Source organism: Gopherus evgoodei, chromosome 2 (genome assembly GCF_007399415.2).
Source record: "Gopherus evgoodei ecotype Sinaloan lineage chromosome 2, rGopEvg1_v1.p, whole genome shotgun sequence".
NCBI lineage: Eukaryota > Metazoa > Chordata > Testudines > Testudinidae > Gopherus > Gopherus evgoodei.
Window position 1 is genome coordinate 96,315,381 of NC_044323.1, and position 14,435 is coordinate 96,329,815.

Below are 14,435 nucleotides of genomic sequence, written 5' to 3' on the forward strand. Positions count from 1 at the left end.
AGGGCTGGAAGGGACCATGAGAGGTCAACTAGTTCAGTCCCTCATACTGGGCAGGACCAAGTATACCTAGACCATCCCTGACAAGTGTATGGCTAAGCTGCTCTTAAAAACCGCCAATGATAGGGATTCCACAATTGCTCTGGGAAGCCTATTGCAGTATATAATTATTCTATATTATCTAACCAAAATCTCCCTTGCAGCAGATTAAGCCCATTACTTCTTGTCCAGCCTTCAGTGGACATGGAGAACAAGTGATCGCTATCTTTATGACAGCCTTTAACATATTTGAAGACCATTAACAGATCCTCTGCTCAGTATGTGTGTGGAGTAGCTGGCATGTACACATGAATCTCCCAGTAGCTGACACACTGTGCTTCAGTCTGATTGAAGTTTCAACAATGTGAATCTATAGAAACCCAAGGAATAAAACCAGTGCAAGTGAGAGGAGAATCAGAACCCTACTGAGTATTTTAAAGTGTCAGTTTATGTCCTCAGATCCATCCAAGACCTGACTGTCGTATATGATCAAAAAGATCTTCATGTATACAATAAAAGGTACCCCCCCTCCTTTTTAAATTACCAGGGAATAAACTACTAGTGTACATTTCTTGGCAGCAGAACAGTGGAAGAGGTTGAAATCTTCTCAGTTTTTCTAAGTTAAATAGATGAGTTTACCTCAGTATCCACAATATCAAATTGTATTTTCCCATGTTCACTATAAGAAATACGTTAAATATTGAGGTAATGTTAATTTCTTATCTTAAGAAAGATGTCCTGGACTGAATAGAGATTCAGATGACATATGGAGTACAAAGTACATATCAATAGAGATTCATTAATAAACATATGGATAGGTTGGATAATGACGATATTTGGCAGAGGCACTGATGTGGAAATATTGCCAACAGCTATATCCATGCATGGAGATCTGCAATGGCAAACACAGCTACAGTACAAGTGTTGTACCGTGTTGTTTAGAAATACAGCACAATGGTTTTTATTCTTGATTCTTGTTTTATGTCGCAGGCTGTCCTTGCTTTCTCCTCCATTAGATGGTTGATTGAATTCTCTCTAATCAGTGTCCTGCAGTTATAGATGCACACCGAGAGGACAGTCCTTTTTCTGGCCCCTGAGATTCTTAACAGCCTCTCATCGACTGTACTTCCCACCACCATTGTAGAACGGATCGAGGAGTGCACAAGGAGTTGGGGCCTGTTTATTCGTGTTGTTTTAGCCATTTCTTCATCCACCCACTGGCTATGACATCAATGGCACATTTACCTCCTCAACTTAGCTAGCACTCAACATAGAATCATAGAATCATGGAATATCAGGGTTGGAAGGGACCTCAGGAGGTCATCTAGTCCAACCCCCTGCTCAAAGCAAGACCAATTCCCAACTAAATCATCCCAGCCAGGGCTTTGTCAAGCCTGACCTTAAAAACCTCTAAGAAAGGAGATTCCACCACTTCCCTAGGTAACCCATTCCAGTGCTTCACCACTCTCTGATGTTTTTCCTAATATCCAACCTAAACCTCCCCCACTGCAACTTGAGACTATTACTCCTTGTTCTGTCATCTGGTACCACTGAGAACAGTCTAGATCCATCCTCTTTGGAACCCCCTTTCAGGTAGTTGAAAGCAGCTATCAAATCCCCCCTCATTCTTCTCTTCTGCAGACTAAACAATCCCAGTTCCCTCAGCCTCTCCTCATAAGTCATGTGCTCCAGCCCCGTAATCATTTTTGTTGCCCTTCGCTGGACTCTTTCCAATTTTTCCACATCCTTCTTGTAGTGTGGTGCCCAAAACTGTACACAGTACTCCAGATGAGGCCTTACCAATGTCGAATAGAGGGGAATGATCACATCCCTCAATCTGCTGGCAATGCCCCTACTTATACAGCCCAAAATGCCGTTAGCCTTCTTGGCAACAAGGGCACACTATTGACTCATATCCGGCTTCTCGTCCACAGTAACCCCTAGGTCCTTTTCTACAGAACTGCTTCCTAGCCATTCGGTCCCTAGTCTGTAACAGTGAATGGGATTCTTCCATCCTAAGTGCAGGACTCTGCATTTGTCCTTGTTGAACCTCATCAGGTTTCTTTTCTCATAGACTCATAGACTCATAGGTCAGAAGGGACCAATCTGATCATCTAGTCTGACCTCCTGCACAAGGCAGGCCACAGAACCCCACCCATCCAATTTTATAACAACCCCTATCCCAGGACCGAGTTATTGAAATCTTCAAAACTGGTTTGAAGACCTCAAACTGCAGAGAAACCACCAGCAAGCGACCCGTGCCCCACGCTGCAGGGGAAGGCGAAAAACCTCCAGGGCCCCTGCCAATCCGCCCTGGAGGAAAATTCCTTCCCGACCCCAAATATGGCCAGTTCCTCAAGAAGGAGAACAGCTGGGTTGGTCGTCTGACACCTTAAAAGCATGGTTGAACCTCCTGAAGAATACATTCTGCTATCCTCGCTCTCAGACAAGCCAGGGTCACTGCTGCACCACTTTGAGGCATTGAGGTAAGATTTTGCAGCAGGGTCCCATTAGAAACCATCAAAATCAGATGGGTACAAAGTTGTTTTAAAGAACAGTATTTTTAATGGTTTTTAAAACTCCCATGGCTTTTTCAGGGGGAAGATGTCATGTTGTTCCACCAGTGAAGACCCATACAATGTCCATTTACGTATCTTTACTCCAAGAGCCCCAACCACATGCTCCTCATATGGGAGGGCTTCCAGGGGGACGGAAGAGAATGATGCCACTTTGGCTCTGCTTCCCTCCCCTTGATGATTGTGCTTGTGGCCACTGGAATGGCATTTCTGTTTCTCCTATCCCCCCTGCTGTATCCAACTGGGTGAAGGGCAAGACAATCCCGTAACACTGAGATGGCAGCTCTCACCAAACACTGACTCTGCAATAGTAGTCAATTTTCCTAAACACTTGTTTTAAATATGAATATATTTATAAGCAAATTACTTCTTTAGCTTTCTGGGGGTTAAACCATCTCTCTGCTCTGATCTCAAGAACACAGAGGGTCCTACATGGTACATAATTAACTCCGTTCCATCGTGGCAGGCTGTGACGACATCACGCAGAGCACTCTGCTCTCCTTGCAGGCCATGGCATCCTGATTTGGTTTAACTGGGCCAGCTGCCTCTCGAGTGTCCCCTCATGGCCAGGGATCACTCTGCAGGTGACCTGCTTCATTTTCTCCTCTCACCACAAATAAACTCCAACCAGGCTTCCACGAGTTCTTTGACAACAGCTCTCCTTAGGGTCTGGTTAAAAAATAAACACACAAGTCTCCCCCCAGCCGTAAGGTGGGCACATTCCCAAACTCCCTTGGTGTCTCAGGCTCCTTTCTGCCTTACCAGGCTACTCATAGCCCTTCCTAGCTGAAGAAGCTCCTCTAGTCTTAAGGTCTTCTCTGCAGCAACCTTTTTCACTTTCTAGTGTCTCTTTACTGCTTCCTTTCCTTTAAGTTTCCAGCTGCTCTATATAGGAGAATCAGCTCTTCCATACCCAGCTGCTAATAATCCCAGACTCCATCCCAGGTGGCTAATTAGATTGGTGCTGGACAGTTCCAGGCTTCCGACCCTGGAAGGGGCAGGCCACCCCCTGATACTCTGTAGCTGCTCCCTCTGTGGAAAATTGGAAATAGATTTTCAAGTCAATCTCCATATCCCTCCAGTCCTTATCATCTCTGGTGAGACGGCCAGCAAAGGTGCTAATTAGTGCTAGTTGCAGTCATGTTTTTTGTGATATAGGTACTTGTGCTATAGAAGCTAGACTGAGACTATGAACTCATTTTACACCAGTCCCAATACAGCCATCAGCTCATAATGACTTTCACTTATTACTGCCCTGAGCCAAATTAGTACAATATACTTTTGAAGAGCCAAATAAGTGATGATGTTCCTCCTGCTCTGAGGTTATTTTTCTGATTTTCCCCTCCTACTGACTTGTATGTTTCTTCAGGAGACAGAAACAAAGTGTCTAAAGAATCAAGCATGAACTGAACACATTTTTAAAAAACTGCACCATCTTTGCTGAGCAATCAGAGTTCTGCAGAGATTACCGATATGGAAGTAACTGCACTAGACATCAAAGAACAAATATATCAACTTGTTTGGCAGTTCCAGCTTTTTAATGTGCCCATAGATTTCAGCCAGTTATGTTTAATACTAATTTTGCAGCAGAAGGGAAAAAGCATAACTCTGCCATGGCAATCTGTCATATGCCTTGCCCATCATCTCAAATTGCATCAGTCATTTTGCATTAGGTCATATCTGATATGACATGTAAAGCAACACATCGTGACTGACACAACATTATGAGTAATTAGTGGAGGAGGTTAATTAGAACAGTGTGAATTTTATTTCCTGTTTTCCCCTTCACCCACACACCAGGTAGTGGCTATATTCTCAGGGCCAGACTTCAGCACAAGTGAGACAAGCAATCCCTTTGGGTCCCATGTAGCCTAAGTAACTTTTCTTCTAAGAAACTAAGTAATTTTCTTCATACTTTGTAGAACAATGTTTACTGGAATCACATGACTAACAAACATCTGGTTCCATGAGTTCTTACTGAAGTCCAGATTGCTAAATAGAGTGCAAAGTAAAATTACTATATTCTAGCAGTGATTTTAAAATCTTCTTGGTTCCTTTTCAAATGTCCTCCATTCTTCTGTGTCCAAATCAATAAACAAATCATTTTCCTGGCTTTTTTAACCCCAAGTCTGCAGCTGTGTTTCACTGTAGTGCTGAAATCTGTGACTTCTCTTGAGCTTTGCTTCACTGATGTAGTACTGACATTGTTTCACTAAAATCACAAGCAAACTCCATCCAGCCACTTTGAATTACAGAATAAGGGAGGGGGAATTATTTCTTGGTTGGTTTGTTTGGTTTCACTTTTTGGAAAGCCTTAAGTTGATAAAGCTGTATCTCAAAAACTTTATATTTCAGTTATTTCCCATTTGGTTTGTGCATTAGTCCTGGAGAAGGCACGTAATTCCACCCTCCTAATATATGTCAGAAGCCTCACCAGCAATATGCTAATAAATATCCATTTTCTGATATATTTTACCGAGCTTGTCATCCTCTGAAACAGAGCATTGTGGAGACCCAACACGAGCATATGCATTATTATTTCCTTGTTAAAAATGTGCTTAAAGTTAAACATGTGCACGTTTGCAGGGTCTGACACATAGTAAGTAGCTCAAATGCTTTTCACATAAATAGGCTTATTGACTCTTAGGTGCTTAAAGATCGGCATGTGCTTAAGTGTTTGCAGGATCTGGACGGAAAGTCTCAGTCCATTGCAGAGTGCAGCAGGATCCTGAGGCAGAAACAAAGGCGGTGGAATTTTAACACACAGTGTCCAAATCTTTTGGACTTTTGCTCTGCATTGTTCTAATGAGATTCTTTTCTACGTAATTTACAGCCTTCACTCTGTCTTGATGAAGATTTTGTTTAGGTACAATCCAAACAGCTACATAAAAATTCTAAACATACAAATTCCAAAATGAAAGGAAGCTTTCATAGGTATAAACTTGTGGTGTTTAGATGTGCTTGTAATTATTAGAACTGGGAGCACTGGCTGCTGGAAGTCTGAAAGGACAGGAAACAGGAAGAAGGGGGGAGGAGTTGAGTTACAGAGGGTGCAGCAGCAGCTTGGTACAGAGGTTTGCACTGTAAAAATAAAGTCCTGTTGAAGTTGTTAGTAACTTGCCTAGTTGATACAACATTTTGGGAACGAGGATGGATCTTCTGCCTCTGAACCCGCCTGAACCCTTTCTGTAAAGCCCAGGTGAGCCTCCAATTGCTTTTACTGTCTGGATCCATATGTTTGAGACTTATCTGCTTGCAGTCAGTGCTACAGAGATTTCTGAAGTAAGAAAGTGTGCTCTGCTAATCCACTGCCTTGGAGCAGAAGGGCAGCGTATACTTTACACTTTTCCCCTTCCTCACTGTATTAAAGAACTTTTTTGTGCCAAAAGTGAATGTAGTAGCTAATGACTACAGATTTCACCAATGTGAGCAGAAACCAGGGGAAACTTTAATGCAGGATATTGCTTCCCTGAAGAGTCTGATTGTAACTTGTGACTTTGGGAATATGGCAGATGAGATTATTAGAGACCAGCTCATTGAGAAAACAACCATGCTTCATGTAAAATAACACTTACTTCTAGAACTACAACTTACACTAGAAAAAAGCATTGCTACTCAGATTGAGTCAGCTACAGCTGAAGCCAAAATAATGAGCAAAGTTACAGAAAGCACAGTCCAGGCTGTGACTCCTTTGCAGAAAAGTTCACTATCACTGCAGACAAACAATTGCAAGAGGAAAACTAATAAAAAGCCACTGAATCAGCACATGCAAAATACAGTAAAAGCATGCTTTCGCTGTGGATCCCCACAACATCTTGCAAGCTACACAGGATGTCAAACGAAAGTAGCTCAGTGCAATCATTGCAAAAAGATTGGGCATTTTGCTAAAGTATGTTGCAGTAGCCAGTTTAATCAATAGGTGCATGCAGTTGCAATATCTGATGTTACTGTGCTGAGTGTGGACAAAATCACTACTGCACATATTCCAGAACAGATAAAGTGCACTGTAAACATGTCTGCCATACCCTCAGGCAAATCACACTCTATTCAGCTAATGTTGGACACTGGCTAAGCAGTATCTATACTATCTGATTCCATTTATTTGCATTACTTTAAAGATGTGCCTCTTACTGAACCCAAACGTCAGTTGGTGTGCTATTTGAAAAACCATATTCCAGTACATGGCTACCTGCCAGCAATAGTTACTTTTGGTGATTGCTGTCTAACTGCAGAGTTCTACATTGTCCACAAGGGCACTCCTATCCTTGGCAGAGATTTATTGGCTGCTTTAAATCTCAGTGTAGATAATTGACAAACTGATCTTCCTCAGCAAAGCACTCTTGCGGTACACACACCAGTTTCAGCTGGGACGCAACACCAGGTTGAGGAGAAACTAGGCTGTGCTTATGGGTTTCTGCATAAAGTTAAAATGTGTAATAATGTAATGCCTGTACGACAGAAATTACGGTGCTTATCGTTTTCAGTCAGGGAAGCTGTTTCAGAGTGTCGAGGTTATCTCTATCCCACACGTTTCAGGTTCGTTGTCTGACCGCAAGAGAGACAGGCAATCCAGCAAAGTCCAAATACCAAGTTCTTTATTGATGTATGCACACAAGCAACAAAGAACCATCCCGTTCTCCACACAGAACCTGCCCTCCCTTCTGCAAATTCAGGTTGCTTTTTATTAACCATTCCGTCGCGTCATCGCTTATGTCGCGTCATCACTGTACCTTCTCAGTTATACTTTCCCAGCATACAAGAGAAAAACAAAGAGCAACTGTTATTTCTTGATAAGCTTCAAAAAGGTAGAAGTTGCTTCACAAAGTGTCTGCAAGCATTTTTCCCAGACTGTGCAAGCACACTCTTATCTAGCAAGGTCATACAGTCAGCAACCTGGCAAGCGCCTGACTGTTTCAGCTAGTATATTTTTCAGTAGGCCTTGCTGTGTTGTTGCTAAGCAAAACAGGTCATCAAGGCAAACTCATCAAGAGGAACTTAGAAAACTTGTTCAAAAGGACATTATTGAAGAGATTAACTCCTCAGAATGTGTTTCACCTACAGTGATGACGCAGAAGAAGGGTGGAGGCATTCGCCTTTGTGTGGACTTAAGGGAGCCAAATAAAGCTATTGTGATTGACAGGCATCCTCTTCTTCACATAGAAGAAGTATTTGCAGAACTCCGTGGAGCAAAGGTGTTTTCCGCTCTTGATTTACAAAGCGCGTACCACCAGGTTATGTTGCATGAAGACAGCAGAGACCTCACAGCATTTATTACACATGAGGGACTATTTCATTTTAAATGTGTTCCATACGGTCTCACATCAGCCCCAAGTGCCTTCCAAAAAATGATGTCATTGATTCTGAAGAATCAACATGGAGTTCTGTGCTATTTGAATGATATTATCATGTTTGGAAATACTACTGAGGAGCATGACAATAACCTGCAGTCTGTACTAAACTGCATCAGCAAAGCAGGCTTCAAGCTCAATAGTTCCAAATGCAAATTTCAACAAACTGAACTCTCCTTTCTGGGGCTTACAATTTCACAGGCTGGACTAAAACCTGATCCAGATCATATCCTGGCAATTTCACATGCTCCTCCTCCAAGAGATTTGCAAACCTTATGTTCCTTCTTGGGTCTTACTTCTTGGTATGCAAAATTCATTCCCAGTTATGCTTCTGTCATTGAACCATTATGAGAATTACTATGGAGAAGTTCAACCTTAGTGTGGACAATGGATGCACAAGCTAGTTTTGAAATGGTGAAAGACTTGATTGTACATAGTCCAGTACTTGCACTATTCAGTCCTGCATTGCCCACAATTATAAGTACTGATGCTTCTGATTATGGACTTGGGGCTGTCCTCACACAACTTCATGAGGACAACACAGAGAGGACTGTTGCATTTGCTTCAAGGACATTGAGTAATGCTGAGAGAAAATATTCTACAGTCAAAAAAGAAGCACTTGCTTGTGTCTGGGCTACTGAAAAATGGAGAACTTACCTGTGGGGCCGCATGTTCAAGTTGCGCACAGACCACAGCCCTTTGATGATGTTGCTCACCATGAAAGGACTGGGAAGAGCAGGATATCGTATTGCTAGATGCTCTGCAAGACTACTCTCTTTCAATTATGACCTGGAATATAAGCCTGGAAACAAAAATGTGGTAGCTCATTGCCTTTCTCGCCTGCCTTTGCCTTCACCAGATGGTCCACCAGAGGATGAGGATGTAGCAGTTGCACTTATTACAAGCACTCTTACTGCAGTTACAAGAGAACAATTTCAAGCTGCTTGTTCAGCATGTCCAATTCAACAAAAACTACAGGCATTTCTGACAAAGAGATGGCCCAGTAACCCTAAAAACCTTGACCCAGTTTTGCTCCCTTATTTTAGAGTTTGGGATGAACTTTCTTTGCTCAATGGCTGTGTGCTACGAGATACACACCGGCTACATATTCCAGAAGAATTACAATCAAAACTCATACACCTAACATACGATACTCATCAAGGAATTATCAGAACCAAATAAGGACTACAGGATCTGTATTGGTGGCTAGGGATGGACTCTCAAACTGAAGCACTCATAAAATCCTGTGTCACTTGCCAAGTGCATGATAAGACAGCAGTGACATGTACCCCTCCATTACAGCCTGTTCCTCTTCCTAAATCTGCATGGGAAAAAGTGGCGATTGGCATTGTAGGACCCTTTGATACTGCTCCAATTGACTGTCATTATGCCATCACTTTAATAGACTATTTCAGTAAATGACCTGAGGTAACGTTTACATCGCAAATCTCTTCTGCTCCAGTAATTAAGTTCCTCTCTTCAGTTTTTAGTAGGGAAGGTAACCTCAAAGAACTGGTTTCCGATAATGACAGTCCATTTACTTCCCTGGAGTTTGAAACCTTTCTAGCAGAGAGGAACATTTTACACAAAAGGTCATCCCTACATTACCCTCAAGCCAATGGGGAAATCGAATGGTTTAACAGAAGTTTGAAAGAGAGTTTGCAAACAGCTAAACTGGAAGGGCAATTGTGGATTCCCTTCACTACTGATTTCTTGCAAGCACACCGGGCTACACGACATACCACAACGTAAAGATCACCAGCAGAGTTACTGCATGGGAAACAGATGAATACTAAACTGAACATTGCTGGATTGTTAAAGGCACGACCTGATGCCCCAAACGAGGATGATTGAGAAAAACAGTTGAACAGAAACAAGCAAAGCATAAGGCTTTCACAGGCAAGCAGCGGGGTGCTAAGGAACCAAAGTTTGAGTGTGGTTCCTTCGTTAGAATATGAAAACCTGGAATTTTACACAAAGGGGATTATAAATTCACAGCTTCTCTTAAAATCATAGAGAAGAAGGGACCTTACACCTATCGACTTTCTGATGGGCGGGTATGGAATGCTTCTTATCTTGCACCTGCCTGTGCACCAAGAGGAGATTATGCCAACACCCAGTCTGCACTGGATGACTTTACCGTAGAACTAACACAACAAGACATTGCACTGGAACCAGGGCTTGAGAGACGGCCTGTCAGACCCAGATGACCACCTGTCTGGACTAAAGACTATGTCATATAGTATCTACAGTGTTTCCAGTGTAATATTTCTGCCAGTAGTATAGTGTCTTGTTTCCTATTTGTTCCAGTGGTTAGGACAACAATGTTTGTTTTAATTGGGAGAGTTTCTTAAGAGAGGAGGGAATGTGGTGTTTAGATGTGCTTGTAATTATTAGAACTGGAAGCACTGGCAGTTGAGAGTCTGAAAGGACAGGAAACAGGAAGGAAGGGGGAGGAGTTGAGGAGGCTGAATGATAGTTACAGAGGGTGCAGCAGCAGCAGCTTGGTACAGAGGTTTCCACTGTAAAAATAAAATCCTGTTGAAGTTGTTAATAACTTGCCTGGTTGATACAACAACACTCCAGTAATTTGCTACAAAAATGAAATTCCTGCAAAAAGCTGAGTTTGCTGGTGGAAATGGTGAAACTTTGCCTTAGGTCAAACTTATGAATATCACCAGAAGAAAATTGTTGGGTTTGCACAATTCTAATTGCTTTGTATATTTGTTTTCTAACTCCGTTGTTTGTGTATAACCCAACACTCACTGTGCAGGTCCATTTCCATAAATCACAACAATATCAACAAGGAAAACAAGACTCAGCTCTTACATTTATTAGCGTGTATCTATAAATAGACTACTCAAACAGATTCCATTCACAACAGATATTCTGGCCAAAGGCCCGTGTTGTTGTTTTTTTAGCTCTATCCATTTTTACCTGTTTGTAAAAGGCCTTTGACTGAAATGTCCCTACTGGCAAATGAATGTGATTTGAGTAGTGTATGGGTCTAATCCTGAGGCTCCAGTAGTGACTGCAGAACAGATGGACACTGCTTCACTCCTTCTGGGGATAAGTATTCCTTCCTCCATGTCTCTCACTCACTCTAGACCCTCCTTTAGCTGGCAGTCAGGCTGTAAGCTGGAATACAGATTTTCCCATTCACTCCAAGAGCAAATATTGGCTGTTGTTTTCTTTGTGATATGATTGAAGGAATGGAGATTGTTTAGCAAAAGGGTCGCTGGGAATATGTGCGGGAAGCAACCATGGACAATACAGGCTATGTGAGCACTTCAAGATATTCTGCTACATTTGTAAAAATGATTTACATTGTGATTTGTAGATTTGTATAGGTGGGATCCATGAAGGCACTTAGGCACTTCCACACCATAGTCGGGGAGCGTAAGTCCCAGTGTTGGCTCTCTGCAGCCACTAACGACAGAAACTTACTATGAAAGCAGAGATTCTCATGTAATCACATGACTCCAGGAGCTGAGGCTTTAAGAAAAGCATGAAATATTGTGCAACTCACAATAAAAATTGTGATTTGTATAACACTGACAATGTCAAATGAATTATTCTTACAGTGAATCCCTTCGGGTTATAGTTGAGGTTAAAAATGGAGCCGTTTGTGGGCACATGTGGGATCAATATTAACCGGCATCTTCCTACATAAAAAGTCAATTTTTATTTCACATTGTGATCACATAACTACCTTCTCTCAGCACTCTGGGAAAGAATTATTCATTGCGACATCATTCAGCGTGCACCCAAGGGTACCACAGAATTCATAATCAAGCTCTTTTTTATTCATAGATATGCAGCCTAAGCTGTCATCTTTGCTTAACAAAAAAAGCAGACTAGCTGCTCTTGTGTGACAGTTTGCAAATACTAGACCAAAAAAAGGCATCATGCTTATTAAACCCAGGAGCAGTTACTAGCATTTTATATTGGCTGATAGGAGTTGCCTTTTGAAAGAGACCACAAAACTCACTGTCCTTTCTGCTCTTCAAAGACATTAAGGACCAGTTTTAGGGGTAATGCAAAACCATCCCATCCTAGGGGTTGCAAGAAAGATTGCCAGCTAAGACAGGGATGGGCAATTGGGTATGGAAATTGTACGGCAAGCCATAAATGCTCACAAAATTAGGGGTTGCAGTGCAGGAGGAGGTGAGGGCTCCAGGGTGCAGCCATAAATTAGGAGTTCAGGGTGAGGAGGGGGCTTCAGTCTGGGGTTGGGGTGCAGAGGGGGTGAGGGCTCTGTGATGGGGCTGAGATGAGGGGTTGGGGGTGCAGGAAGGTGCTCTGGGTTGGGACCGAGGGGTTCAGAGGGAAGGAGGGGGATCAGGGATGGGACAGGGGGGTTGGGCACAGGAGGGTGTCAGGGGTTCAGGGTCTGAGGTGCGCGTACCTCAAGTAGTTCCCAGAAGCAGCAGTATGTCCCTGCTCCAGATCCTACGTGGAGCCGCAGCCAGGTGGCTCTGCACACTGCCCCATCTGCAGGCACCATTCCTGCAGTTCCCATTGGCTGTGGTTTCCAGCCAGTGGGAGGTGCAGGGGCAGCACTTGGGGCGGGGGCAGCATGTGGACCCCCCTTGGCTGCCCCTGTGCGTAGGAGCCAGAATGGGGACATGCTGCTGCTTCCGGGAGCCACATGGAGTGAGGTAAGCTCCCAATGCTGCTCTGCAGAGGAAGCTCGAGGGCCGAATAAAAAGACATCTGGAGTGCCAGATGTGGCCCCTGGGCCGTAGTTTGCCCACCCCTGAACTAAGATGAAGGAGTCAGTATTTGTAGGATGGCAATAGTTAAGAACAGGGTGTAAGTTAGGATTTGGTAGTGTTATATTTCCAGATCCAAATATGCCAATCATGTCTTTAAATAAATACCTTTTATGGCCTACATTTTCAAAAGTGGTTAGTGATTCCAGATTCTCAGTTTTTAGGGGCCCAACTAGAGACACCTTAAAGGGGCTAATTTTCAGAGGGAGAGTGCATAGCTCTTACTAAGGGCCATCCTTAGGATTTATGGGGCCCTGCGCAGTATTATTAAACTTGTGCCCCTATGCCTGACTTGCTCTTAGCAACACAAACATAAGCTTAGAGTATTGGAAAACTTGCCACATGCACTTTATTAAAAACAGTTTAATTGTGCCATCTTCACCCCTAACATCTGCACTTCCTTCCCATCTGTGCCCCCAAATCCAGCCCTGTGCTGCCAGCATGCACTGCCATACCGCCCCCTTGCCCAGTGCCCCCACTTCCTTATGCCCAGCAACCCCCATGCCCAGTGGCCCCTCACCCAGAGATCTCCCACCCATAGCCCCCACAGCTGCCCAGGACCCCGTATTCAGCACCAAAAAATTAAATTCTGAGCACAATATTTTAAAATTCTGTGAAGTTCTGCAACTTTTGTCAGTAAATGTGGAGGCTTCAGCATGGCAGTGGCAAGCATAGGCCACTGGCTGCACGGAGGTGGGAGATGACCCTGCAGCCTTCCCTCCCCACTCCTCCCCTCCCAGGATAGGGGCTTGGCAGTGAGATGCCTTTGTGCACATGTCAAAAGGCCACACGAAAGTGTTTTACATGATGGCTAGGATGTCAGCCATGATCCAAAATCCATTTGAGTGATGAAAAAGAAATAGCTGATACCAATGGCTGAGTCCAGCCCTCATCCAGACCTTTGTCTGCCACCACTCTGGGCCATCAACTTCCAAATGGCCTTTCATTCTCCTTAAAATAGAGCATTTCCCTCTAATCCTGAAAAGTAAAGAGGTGCTTGGGATGTGCAGTTTATTAAAAAAAGGAATTATACTCAGGCACCAGTCTTTTTTTCTGCTCTCATTTACGCAGCTGGTTGCCAGACACGGCTCAGTGGGATTGTACTGGGTATAACTCAGCACGCAGTTTCAACAGTGCTTCAACAGTGGGGCTGGAGCCATAACCAGCCAAGTTTCATTTGAACAATGGCTCTTGTTTTTAATTATTTAACGCCATTTTTAAAGGTCTTTCCCACGGGTGAGGAAGAAGGTGCTGCATTCTTCAAGGGACCTTTAAAATCACACTCAACTCTGCACTGTTTAGAACTCTCCCTCGTTCACGATGCTACCAGTTTGAGAGACAGCCCTGGAGATACTTGGCTCCACAAGAAAAAAAATCATGTCCCTTTTCCCTAAACAAAAGTTTTCAGCTACTTCAGCCTTGTCAAGTGCAAGTCCATCTTCCTCCCAGCTAAGAGGTTGCTCCCTCCATGCATTCTGCAGCCTTGATTGCTGCTTTTCTGCTCCAGGTAAATCCCTCTCCTCCTTTTGTTTTAGTGTCAGCTTCCTCCTGTTGACACTGGAATATTGTGAATGGGCAGGAAAAGCAAACACCACCTTCTTTTATTTTCCTTTAATTTTCTCTCCTCCCCAGCCAGGTTGTGTGTGTGCCTCTTGTGTGTGTGCGTCTGCTGCTGATCTCTGCTGGGGAAGGGGGGAGAG

General features: G+C 43.5%; 1 protein-coding gene across 3 annotated transcripts in view; it reads left to right on the forward strand.

Annotated features, from left to right (window-relative positions):
• HECW1 (HECT, C2 and WW domain containing E3 ubiquitin protein ligase 1) overlaps window positions 1-14,435 on the forward strand; it is a 394,082-nt gene that overhangs the window by 267,485 nt on the left and 112,162 nt on the right. Inside the window, exon 1 of one of the 3 annotated variants that reach the window (XM_030551409.1) lies at window positions 2,442-2,522. The exons of the other annotated variants lie outside the window; for them this stretch is intronic. The gene's annotated coding sequence lies outside the window, so the exon portion shown is untranslated. Of the gene's footprint in view, window positions 1-2,441; window positions 2,523-14,435 lie in introns of those variants that run through there. 3 annotated transcript variants of the gene reach the window in all.